Raw genomic sequence first — 12,973 nt, forward strand, 5'->3', positions numbered from 1 at the left:
TCAAATGGAACTTTTAAAAGTGTGTTAACAGAGCGGTTATTGTAATGGAACAGATGAAAAGAGTAAAACTCCCTTTTCCCTCAAGTTCATAAAAATCAAAAGCAGAAACAAATTAATGCCCTGTGACTCACTGTGAGATCTGATGGCCTGCTTCTGTTTCTGCTCACAATCTTTTCCTGGGAAAGAGAGGCCTTCACATTTTTTATGTGGTAATCCAGAGATGCACACAGACTAGGAAGTATGCCTAAAGTTGGTCTTCTCTTGGTTATCTGAGGCTTTGTGGTCTTAGGCGATCCTTCTGTTGGTACGAGGACCTGAGGAGAGAGGTTGGCCTGGTTCTCTTTCTTCTTACCATCACAGCCTCAAGTGAGCATAAACCAATCCACCCCCAAGGAGTCAGACACAGGCCACTTAGTTCAGCACTAACAGTGTCACCCTGACTGGTGTCACCTGGGTAGGAAACAAAAATGTATGTCGTGTGACTGTGAGAATCCCCACGTCTTCCTTGACTAATAAGTGGTTATTGAAAGTCAACCATCTGAGTTTTCCTTCTGCTGTTTAAGATTATGATCACTATGCAGATATTTCTGGGACAGGGGGAAATCGAGGATGAGATGGATGGAATGAACATTTGAACTCCTTCTTTGTGCCAGGACCTGTCCTAAGCCCATTAGAATTTATATCTGTTAAGAATTTAATTCTCACCTCTCTGTCAGGTAGGTACTGGCTTCCTTCTGGAATGGAGGTGATTGGGTCTTGAGGACAATCAGTAAGTGGTGGGTCGAGGATTTGAACCCAAACCTCCCTGACTCTGGAGTCCTTGACATTTAGGAGAAATACATGTGAAACTGCCACCAGTCATTCATAGTTATGTATTGATTTGGAGAGAAATTAACAGCACATCTGACAGGGGAGTGTGAGAAGTGGAATGATAACTGATAGAAGAAACATCTGGAGGAGCTGAAAACAATTCTTAGCTTCCTTACAATTTTGCTACAGAGCTTAGGTAGGGCTTTCTGTCCCCCAGGTTCACACCTCTACTACCTGATGCCTGATCCAATTAAGAATGTTCTGAGGGGGGAAAAAACTCATTATGTGCAAAGAGCAACATCAAGCAAAATTCTTTGTAGTATGTTCCAAATAACATCGATGATATATAGGAGTTTAGTAAATGAGGCATGAATCTGTGATAGAATAAACAGCTTATAACCTGCCATCGTATAACTGGGATTTGACAGCTTAACCAAAAATTTTTTTTAGATTAGGAAACCAGAAAGGTGTCAGGAGAGACTTGGAAAGTGCCTCATACATTTACATTCGTGTTACTCTTTAGGTATGTTTGAAGTTTGAAATAACAGATGTGTCTGACTTCTTTGGGGGAAAGAGCCCAAGACTTGAGAAGACCAGTATGGGAGTCCCAGACCTGCCACTTATTAGCACTGCAGGGTGGAAGCCAAGTAAGGCTGTGAGCTCAGACTGAGTCTTAGACTCCACCAGATCTCATAGGGTGCTCAGAGGGTGTAACACCTCAGAGTCTGTCTTGGCTTGAGGCAACAGAGCTGGGCTGTCATAGTATCCAGACAGTCAGTCCTGGGATAAGGGCTTTCAAGGAGCTTCTAAAAAAGAGAACAGACCCAAATTTGAGCTCTGTCACTTACTAAAGTTGTTATCACAGGGACATTTTACCTAATCTCTTAGTTTCCCCATCTCAGATCATCACAGGCTAATTAGGCTCAAAGGAGAGAATGAATCTAAGTATTTATCCATTTCCAGGAACACAATAAGTGCTCAAAGTTGGTATCCTCATTTTCCTTTCTCTGAAATGTTAGTCATAATAATTAAAATATACAGGTGAATAGTATCATACATAGTAAGGTAAATTTTGTTATTCCGTTCAGTTCTGATGTCCTATGAAATCACAGCCTTGCTTACAATTCCTGATGTCTAAACAGTACTCTTGGGAGGTGCTGAGAGACATTTCGGTGGGACTGAAGTTGAAAGAAAATTGGTCCTGGGGGTGGGGCTATTGGTCCCCTTACCCTAAATCTAGCAGATCTCCACACAAAAAACCTTTATAATTCTAGACTTGCCTGGGATGTCTATTATCTATGAATAAAAATAACGGTTATATGATTTTTCCCTAAACATCTATCAAATCTTCATCTTGGAATTCATCATCATGAACCACAGAAGGAAGAAGTTCAACATAACAAATTTTACAGGATGTGTTCTCTTGATTTGGTCTCTGTGTCCATTTTGCAATTTAACAAGGATAACTGCTTCTGGAAGCACATTTGGATGGAAGTCCAGTTAGGAAAGACAATAGCAGTGATGAACCCTGTGTTGAACATCTAGGATTTGGGATGCGGCTGACTATGTATCTATGTGCCTATCAGCTATGGAAATTAGCACAGAGAACAGCAATAGCCCTTGATTAGAAGGCTATCCACTCATCATTGGGTCTGCATCAAAAGGACCTATGAACCATCTAAAAACACAAGTGCAAATGAGATATTTTAATACCTGAAGAAAAGTTACCAACTGTTTAACCATCTCGGAGTCCTGGTGGCAGAAAGTCAAGTCTGAAGAAAAGGGCTGTTTCCCTACTTGGGATGAGTACAACTTTGGGAAATTGATGCTATAAATTATCTAAGTTTGACCTTAGGATAGGCTAGTTACAATGGCAAAGATTAAGGATGCAGTTTAAATAGATGTCACCTCTCCCTCGGAGCAGAGATGGGAGGCCCACCATGAATGTGCAAAGATGGTTGTCCTAAAAGCTTGTTGAATAAATGGGCTTCACCTCACCCCATGGGGTGTGAAGTTCAAGAGCATCACCCATTTAAGAGTTCAGTATGGCCAGACAGACTAGATGTTTTTTTATAAACGTCTTTCATCCCACTAGCACCTGGAGTAGGTATGAGTGGAACAGAAAGCATTTTGCATATCTAGGAGCAATGAGTTCACGGGTGTGGCTGAAATAAAGGTGAGATGATAAGTATTTTAAAATGTGGAGAGATTGGTTTAGAGAAGATCACAAATGATGCAAGACTAAGAATTTGTGCTTTATCTTACTGAGGAGCCTCTAAAGACCTTGGGGTGTGAACTGGAATGAAGAAAGGAGATTAATCTCTCTCTGCCACATGAAATGATTTGGAAAAATAGGAAGCTGAGGATAAGAAAACTGGTCAGGAAACAGTTCTGATAAACAAGGCTGAGAATGCTTTGTTGTGTGGAAGAGAGAATGGAGAGATGTGGTATACTGAATGGAGCTAGGGAGGGGTTTGCCTGGGTGCTCATGTCTAGGTGAGAGATAAAAGCAACTAGCCGATGAGACCAGCTGCGTGCCTCTGTGGAGCAGCTTGCAACAGAGACAACTGGCTGCCTTCAGGAAGCAGACAACTCGCCAAAGTGAGGAAGTCCCCTCAGTACTAGGACATAATTTTATGTCATGATCAGTAGACAGAAGCCTGGAGAGACTCCTGGCTCTGCTAATATCTTCAAGGACATAAACACTCTCAGCAAGGACCATCCCATCCTAAGGATTTCTGGAGAAGCCAGAGATTTAAAAATCTTCTCATTTTTCCATAGAACCATAGCCCTTATTTCTAGAAAGATCCAGTTTTTTACATGCGGCTTCCTTTGCTCCCAGACTCCTGGGGAAGAAACTTCTCCTTTATATTTGACCACTTCCCAAACCCCCACTCTCTGAGAGACAGCAACAGTTGGACTGTCACCAGGGCTCACATAATTCATAGTACTGAAAACAGGCAAATGAGTTAATATTCATTTTAGATTTCTACAATCAACAATCATATACAAAGAGTTTTTAATGTCAAAAGTAAAGTGTGAGAGTAGTAAATAAGTTTGAAGTAAACACTCATATTTTTTCCATATAACCTTCTCAAAAGGAAATATGAACTTGCAGCCAAAACATCCATCAATGAAATAAAAGCTGTAATGAGAGGAGAAATAAAGGGCTCAGCATAATTCTTGGTTCATGACAAAAGAAATGACCCCCACTGTTTATCACAATTTAGAGTGTATAATATCCAGGAGAAAAGGTCTAACTGCTGTTAGACATAAAGGTCTAAAGCTCATGAGAGAATCTGTGGCTGGAATGATGATTTGAAAGTCATTTGCGGGGCGCCTGGGTGGCGCAGTTGGTTAGGCGCCCGACTTCAGCCAGGTCACGATCTCGCGGTCCGTGAGTTCGAGCCCGGCGTCAGGCTCTGGGCGGATGGCTCAGAGCCTGGAGCCTGTTTCCGATTCTGTGTCTCCTTCTCTCTCTCTGCCCCTCCCCCGTTCATGCTCTGTCTCTCTCTGTCCCAAAAATAAATAAAAACGTTGAAAAAAAATTTAAAAAAAAAAAAAAGAAAGTCATTTGCATAGTGGGGATAGGAGAAATTACAAATGAATGTTTCCATATATGCGTGCAACTGCAACTTGTATGTATGTTAATCGTACATACAAACCCTCCAACCCAACTCTTAGGAAGATGGAAGTAGTGGCACAAGTAGGCCAGAAATGGTTAGAAAGGAGGAAGACCCAGGATGATGTGGGGTCTTAGAAGTCAAGGGAGAAAAAGAAGCCAAAGTCCTCACTGACTGAGAAACATAAAAAGCTGGAAAGGCCACGGGAAAGCAGTTCAAAGATGCCTGTGCATGCTGTTAATCACATCTTTTTAGTGGTGGGTCCTGGGAACTATGGACTGACATGCTCAAAGTTGGTAAATCTAGAGGTCCCAGCACATAAGTCTTCTGCCATTACTTAATCCTGTGTTTCCTGGGCCCTAGATCCGAAACCATAAAATGTGTAGTATTTATTTAGTATTAGACCATGTTCTCAGGATGCTTGTTCTGGAGCTGTTTTGAGACTACATAACTGAAAAAGGTTTTAAGATGAAATGCTAGCCTTGTACCCAGGTTGGCCTGTCATTCTTTCCATTTAAAGCCACTGGTAATATGGTTGCAAGATGTATTTTGCCCAATTTTTAAAAGCCATTTTCTACTTTCCAACCACCAAAATATGTTGGGAGTGTCATAATTGTTTTTCTCTTTGGAACTTTAGAAAATATTGTTTTTATAATAGAAATAGCATTTCTTTAATTTTTTTTTCTTTTTTTAATCGCCAACGGCTGCCATACCAAACCACAGACTTGGCTCATTTATATTTCCAATTCTAGCTTGTGCTAAAATTTCTGGCAAAAGATTGTTGTGGGACGGCCCAAAGTATTTCTGAGGAGATTTATCTCAGAAGCTAGTCAAATGAAAGGCTAAAAAACTAAAATGGACTTCAATGCATTAATTCAGGTAAAGCATTAAGAATAGGCTATTGCACATGGTAAGCATATATAAGTGCTGGTTATTATTATTAGGTCCTTCAAAGATGATGTAGCATCAGAGGCCAAGATGGACCAAGAAATGTCACCTATTCTTATGATTGGATGAGTGTTCCCTAAGGATCCCAAACAAATGATTTTTAGAGTTTAGCAGACTTCCAAGAAGCTGTTAAAAGATAAAATATAAAGGTACTTTAAATTAGCATAGAAAGAAAGTGTTGTGGCCCTGAAAACAGCATGGTATTCAGGAATTTGTATCTTCAGGAGTTGTCAAAAATGTGAAGAGAGATGAATAAGGGAGCCTCCATTTAGGATCCTTCCTGTTTGCCTTCATTTAATCGCTTTAACAGTCTCCACATTTTCTTTTGGTAGGGCAATATGACTGGAAGATTTGTGTATAAATGGTATGGTTTCTGCAGATCATCAGTAAATACTTGAACACCTATGTGTGTAAGAAATTCCTCTGAGATGTATGAAATCACTATAACAGTTCAGCATCAATTGTAAACTTCTGTCATTTAGATCATTGCCAAAGGTAAAAAGAATGTATCTTAGAATGTCAGATAAGGAGAAGACAGAGGGTGCCCTCCCCAAATTTACAAGGTAATAATGTCCAATCTAACCAATGAAATAATATCTCTAAGAATCTTGGAAAAGAGTTGGGAGTACCAGACAGGTGTTGAGAAAAGGGTGAAATAGGGGAAGAACAGATAGGATGTTTTGGGGTTAGTGAAACCTACCTGCAGACTCACTAGAGAGCAAAACATGACTTGGATTCTAAAAAATATTTGTGATGAGAAAATAAACACAGCTTTCAGCAAAACTGGCCTATCTCTTACCTGGAACTCCAGCAGCTTCACAGAGCCCATTCCCAGGGTAGAATATCACAAAAGAAACTGCTAGTTCTGGCAGGGAATGATCATAGCCCATTCCTTTGAAATAACCTCAAACTCTGTCATCCCCATCAGTCATCATAATGGATAGTAAAGATTTAAAACAAAACAAAGGGGATTATGGGCATATTTTCAGACCTGCCAAATAGAGAGGTAAGGATAGCCAAAGAGCCCTTGGGACAGGATAAGGAAAACAGTGTTTAATGAAGAAGAATATTCATGTCAGGAATTTGGACATTGCAAAAGTAGGTCAAGACCTAATTATAAAGGACCTTGAGACCTTAGAAATGAAAGCTCAGAGTTTTCTCCTCTTGACATGGGAAATGAGTAAAAGATTTGTGAGCTAGAAGGGGGATAAAATATTAAAAGAAACATTTTGGAAAGACCTCTCCGGCTGGCAGTGAGTAGGGTGGACTACAGTGAATAGGAAGACTCAGGAGCAGAGAAGAGAAGGTGGGTTCATGTTACTGCCATGGGTCATGCACGAGGGCCTGGATTTCATGGTACCCTGAGGCTAGAAACAGGAGGTATCATTCTTAAACTAAAATCACATGGGTGTTCTTTTATTTTTTTATTTTTTTCACTTTTTATTATGGAAAGGATTCAGTCACACATAACGTAGAGAAAATACTATAATGCCATCACAGTAATTAATATTGAACTTCAGCAATTATCAATAATTCGCTGATCTTGTTTTATTTATCTCCCCCTACAACCAATTTTATATGTTTAATTATACCTTTTTCTTTTGGAATAATTACAGACATAGAAAAATTGCATGAATTATACCAAAAATTCTCATATACTTTTAACCAAATTTCCCAAATGTTAAAATTTTGCCACATTTGTTTTCTTTCTTTTTTTTTTTTTTTTTTTTTTTTTTTTGTCTTTCTCTCTTCTCTGCTCTTGGTCCCTTTCACTCTCTGTCATACGATGCTCCGTTTGTCTCATATTTGGTCAGTGGCCCCCCCTGCAAGCTGGATCCTAGGTCCTCATGACATTTCTCCAGCATTCTTTGAGCATTGATTCTTTTTTGACACAATACAATGTTCCAGGCTCATGTTGTACTTTCCATGCCACAAGCCCAGAATCGAATACTTCTTCAAGGATTCTGTTCCTTTCAGTGAAGAATGATACTTAGAAACCAAAATAGGAGCATTAGAGGTGTGTGTGTGTGTGTGTGTGTGTGTGTGTGTGTGTGTGTGTGTATTTCATTTCTTTTGCTGCTAGGACCTCTCATCAGACATATCTAGGAAAAAATATATACACATCTGTATCTAAATATATGTGTATCTATTTCTGAATGTAAAATTATGAGTTCAGACTGATACCTCCAATTCCAGTCCAATACCACAGGATTCATTCCATCCTCACTCCCTTTGTAATTTCCTTTTCCAACAATGAGAAACCTCTTATCTGCAATATAAGTAAAATCATGATTTTTATGGCTTACCCCTATGACTTTTTATAGAATAATCCTGAATTTACATGTAGCTTGCTCTTTTTGACCTGCTAGACTTCATCTCAGTGGGGAAGAGGAGGGAAAAACATGTCCACAACAAGCAACAGTTTGGCATATACATTCCTCTACATTTCTAATCATGAGGCAAATACAGGGTGAAATGTTTCCAGGGCAGTTAAGGACTAGAAACCTCACATCTGTCCTTGGATGGGAGTTTATTTTCTCAGACTGAGTCTGGGTTTGACATTCCAGCTGCTCGCCCTTCCACGGCAAGTGGATATGGAGAAGTCTGCCACCAGCCGCTGATGGAGAAAACAGCTGCCTTCATAGGGGGTAAGTCACAGAGGTGGTTGGATGTCCTCTCCACTGCCTCCTTCTTCTCCCCCTCCTGCAAATATAACATGCGCACATCCTCACACAGATGAAGGGAAAAGGACTTTCATTTGTTGCTAGGAAATCCTGTTGGGAGCAAGGCAATCTCCCTTAAATAAATTATTTAGCCAAAGTTTTCCCTTAGATGATGGTTTTGCAGGAACATCAATTCAAGCATGATTATTTTGACTATTTGTGAATTGTTGCCTATGTGGATTTATTCAACTTCCTGAGAAGTTGGATGAGAAAACACATGATCTTCATGAGCTGACCACCACTTTATTTCAGCCTGCTTACCTATAGAGGCTTATTTCCACTCATTAAACAGTGATAATTGAGTATTTTCTGTGTGTCAGATGCTGTGTTAAAGAGACTTAAAGAGTCCGTGGTCTAGTCACCAGGAACAGAAGTAAGACCTCTTTCCCCTAGGGAGAAAACCATTTCTGGTGACCTTAAAACAAGCACCTGAAATGGCATGCTGTTTAGCAGTTTTCCCTAATCTTCAACACCTTTTATGATGCCTCAAGTTCTACCATTAGTGCTTCTTTTGATTCCTTCCTAAAGGCTTTGCCTTATTATAGAATTTCTTATTATAATATAAGCACTTCCTCTAGCAGGATCTTTGTCTTAAACCATTATACAGATGATATATTAATGGTATTACTTAGCAGTTAACCTGGAGCAAGGTCTTAAGAGTAGGAACTCATAAGAAAGAAGGGAGGCCAATTGGAAGATGAGGGCAGAGGATCCTAGCTGACACCATTGCCAATTTAATAATTTTCTGTCTGCAAGACCCCAAGTTAACAGAGAATAGTTGATACTTTTTAAAATATGTTCTGTAACCCAAAATATGTGCTTTGTCTTGTCACTCCATGAAAAAAAAGGAATGTGAGCAGTCTAGTCAGCTGCTGCAAAATGAAGACAGCTCCCAAACTTAGATCCACCTAATCTCCCACACATAATTTAAACGGGATTGATTTTCTTATACCTTTATACCTACAAAATCTTCTACAATAAACTTACATCATTCTCTTTTCATAATAGAATGAGAGGAACTGCCCAAAGTAAGGACCCCTACTGCCAAAATGTATGTTGGTTAGGATTCTTGACTGAAATGACATAAACACAGTGCAGCTAGCTTAAGGGAAATGTGTTAACTCATGGAACTGAAAAAGATACCTGGGTAGCTCTGGTTGGAGACAGTTCTTCATAGTTCTCTCAGTTTTCTGTGTGTCTTGTAAGCAGTGATAATGGTTGCCTTTATGCTGACCTTTTCAGGAATGTATATAGTGAACAGCTGAGGTCTCACTCTGGAACAAAGAGCAAGCATGACTATTGCCCATTATAAAGGATCTGAGTTCCCTGAGCTCAAGGTTTCTTTTCTGTAACGCAACTCATTGTGTGTATAGGTGTCACTTGTTGCTCTTTATATTATAATCTGAGAACTAGTCCTTGAGGAATGGGCACAAGTAAATGCTGATACTCTGGCTACTATTTTGGGGTGAGTACTAAAATCATTTGTCTCTGAACCAAGAGTTTCATGTCTTCTACTTACCATTCATTAAACTAACAGGCCAATTTTTTAGCTTGCAAGTAAGATAAAATCTCAGACTCTTCACAGTTGTTGTTAACTCAAGGGATCAAAGAAAAGGCTAACTACTGGAATCAGGGTCTCATATTTATCCGCTCCGGGGCCATCTTTCTCTCCATATCTTCATGGGCTGAATGTTTATATCCCCTCAAACTCTGTATGTTGACACCTAATCTCCAATGGGAAGGGATTTGGAGGAGGGGCCTTTGGGAGGTGATTAGATCATGAGGGCAGAGCCCTCATGAATGATATACGTATCCTTGTAAAAGAGGCCCAAGAATCTTCTCATCGCTTTGACCATGTCTTTGACCATGTGAGGACAGTGAAAAGATGGCTGTCCATGAACCAGGAAGCAGGCAGGTTCTTACCAGACACTATGCTGGCACCTTGATTATGTACTTCCCAGCCTCAAAATGTGTGAGAAATAAATTTTGTGGGAAATAATTTTCTTATAAACAAGGCACCTGGTCTATGGTATTCTGGCATACCATCCCAAATTGAATAAGGCAATACCTCATCCATTTCTGCCTATTCCTATCCAACTCCATTCTGTAGACAGAGAAAAAATATCTCTGTCCCAAATATCGGTTCTCTCAGCTCCATAGCCCAGGGCTATTGACTTTCAATATCTGCATATTGTTCCCAGGGAAGAACTGTGATTGGCTTAATTTGTGGCACATTCCCCTGAACAAATATTTATTTGACAGGCATACTCATGATATACTCCATAAGAATATGTTTCTGAAAACGGTGTCATCAAATATGAAAACTCTTATGAATATATTCTTTTGATATGTACAATTAATGAAAATACTCATACAAATTATTCTCATTCAAACTTTACTTTTTAAATATGTCTTTGTATGCCCCTCAATTTCCCCCTCTGTTCACCCTCAGTATTTAGTTATAACAGATACCTGGCAGCAGAAACCAGAGCAGCTGTCCTCAAATGGCAGGAAAGTAAAATAAAACTGACTGGCTTCAATTAAATAGTTACAGGAAAAAGAAATTGGGTGATATACTCTGCAAAGGTGATCATTCAACAAGTTGGTTTTAGGCAAAACCACCTAGAGCTTTTCTTCTAGGGTCTGCTTTGATGCCCACTCATATTCACACTTTTTCACTCCTTCATTTCTATATACGTCTCTCTCCCTGATAAACTCGAGAGCATAGAGACCACTCCATATGCTTCACATATAGTAAGTACTTGCTAGATACAGTGTTTGTTAATATTCACAAATGAGAAGCTGGCCAGGTTCTTCTGGGTATTAGCAGGATGCTTGCAAAGGGAACATGGTAAGACAGAAAGATTCCCCAAATTCTGATACATATTATTCCAAATATATTTTTGTGGCTAGATAAAGAATTACATAAGTTCCAAAGATTTGAATAGACTTTATTTTCCTGTTTATTAATTCCCAGTTTTCATTTCTCAAAACACAGCTCATTTAAACCAGTTAGAATAAAGTTTCCTATTAAATTTCCTGAAGATCATTGAGATCTCATTAAAATAAGCAGTACAACCTCTGTTTGGAAACATTCTGCTATGCCAATTTTTTTTTTCAAATCCTTAGTTCAAATACTGAAACTCTTAATGAGTCTTTGTTTAATTTTGATGGTAATACTAAGAGGGTGGTTATAGCTTGGCATTTTTATCTGGTTCCTCATACTTATTACTGCCCTTTTCTCTTTGTTAAGAGAGAAGAGAGGCCAAGGTCCTGAGATGAAGCCTCAGGACAGAGAAGAAGCCAGTTTGGCTTCTACATGATCAATGAATCATGGTAGTCATAGATCTCCTGGGACTCAAGACCACTGGCAAGCCAGCTGAGGAAAAGAGCCTCAGCTTCTGTAGCCTCTAGAGCCAGCCAACAGGATAATGATGGATTAATTTCATTGGCCTTGGTCTGTTTTTCTTTAGTGGATTCCTGCATGATACATATACGTACCCATATACACATACACACACATATATACACACATATAGATACATATATATACATATGTATACACATATTTACATATGTGCACATACACATATATACATGTATACGTCCTTAAACCTATTTTTAAAAGATGATGAAGCTGTAATGATTTTATATATGATGAGGATACTAGAGTGATGAGGTTACTAGAGTGGCCTTGGGCAATAATGTGTGTCACGTTGAATATCTCCTAACTACTGGGAACCCCAGACTTCCTTGTAACTTACAAAGCTCTAATAATGTGATCTTTTTTGAGGAGTATTATCTGCCACATTGGGATGATCATGCATTATATTAAATCAGCCTTATAGACCCCAGTTTCTGGAGCACTTAGATTTGATTCCAAGGATAACTTCTACATGTGATCCAAACCACATTTCCTCACAATATAAAGTCTAGTACGTGGTGTAGTGCAGGGTAATCCAGAGGGAATCTCCTGACTGTCTCATGCAAACATCTGAAATGCTTCCATTAATGACACACCCTTCCATGGAAGTATTTTGACTGTCCTTACTGACAGGGAAAGTAAGACTCTGTTTAGGCTGCAAGGCTTTTATATCACCCCGATGAACATTAGCCAAGAAGTCAATGTGTCTTATCTTCACAGATTTACATTTAAGAGCCTGACCATGTGAGATGTTAAAATTCTGAAGGCCTATGCAAAAGGCTATGTTATTTTTTTACCATTGTAACTACTCACATGGAATATTTTGCTGATAGTACAAATTGAATATTTAATTGTGGAGTAAACAAATTGCTTCCTGATAGTTCTAATCTGGGGATACTTTTTGATCAAAGCAAATACAATCTTTTCATTGAACAGTGAAACAAAAATTTATTAGCAGATATCATATATCTCAAGAACTATAGTTTACAAATATGAGAGATAGACTTTAGAAGCACTAAAAATAAGCCTCACAGAGTATTTAAAAAAATACTAACAATAAAAACTCATCCATCTGGTTGGAGGTAAAACATTCAGAAAGGAGAAGAAATTCAAAGAAAAAAATAAAGAGAAGGAAAAATTCAGTGCTTATAATCAATTATGAGAGATAGTTTTTAAATGCTCATCCAGTTAGTTAAATCAAATATTTTTAAAATTTACATAGTAGAAAATATTACCAAGTAAAGGTAATTAATATAAGATGGACCCAATCTAATAATAAATCCAAAGGTTTGCAGAGTGTGCACAAAAAAGAAAACTAACATATGGTATTACTCCTACTTTTAAAGATTATATATAGAGTCTATGCATTAACTTCCTTACAGTCTAAATTAATCTGAACAACTGATGAATATTCTCGGTACATGTTTATGAATGAAAACAGAGGC

Source organism: Prionailurus viverrinus, chromosome B3 (assembly GCF_022837055.1).
Source record: "Prionailurus viverrinus isolate Anna chromosome B3, UM_Priviv_1.0, whole genome shotgun sequence".
Lineage (NCBI taxonomy): Eukaryota > Metazoa > Chordata > Mammalia > Carnivora > Felidae > Prionailurus > Prionailurus viverrinus.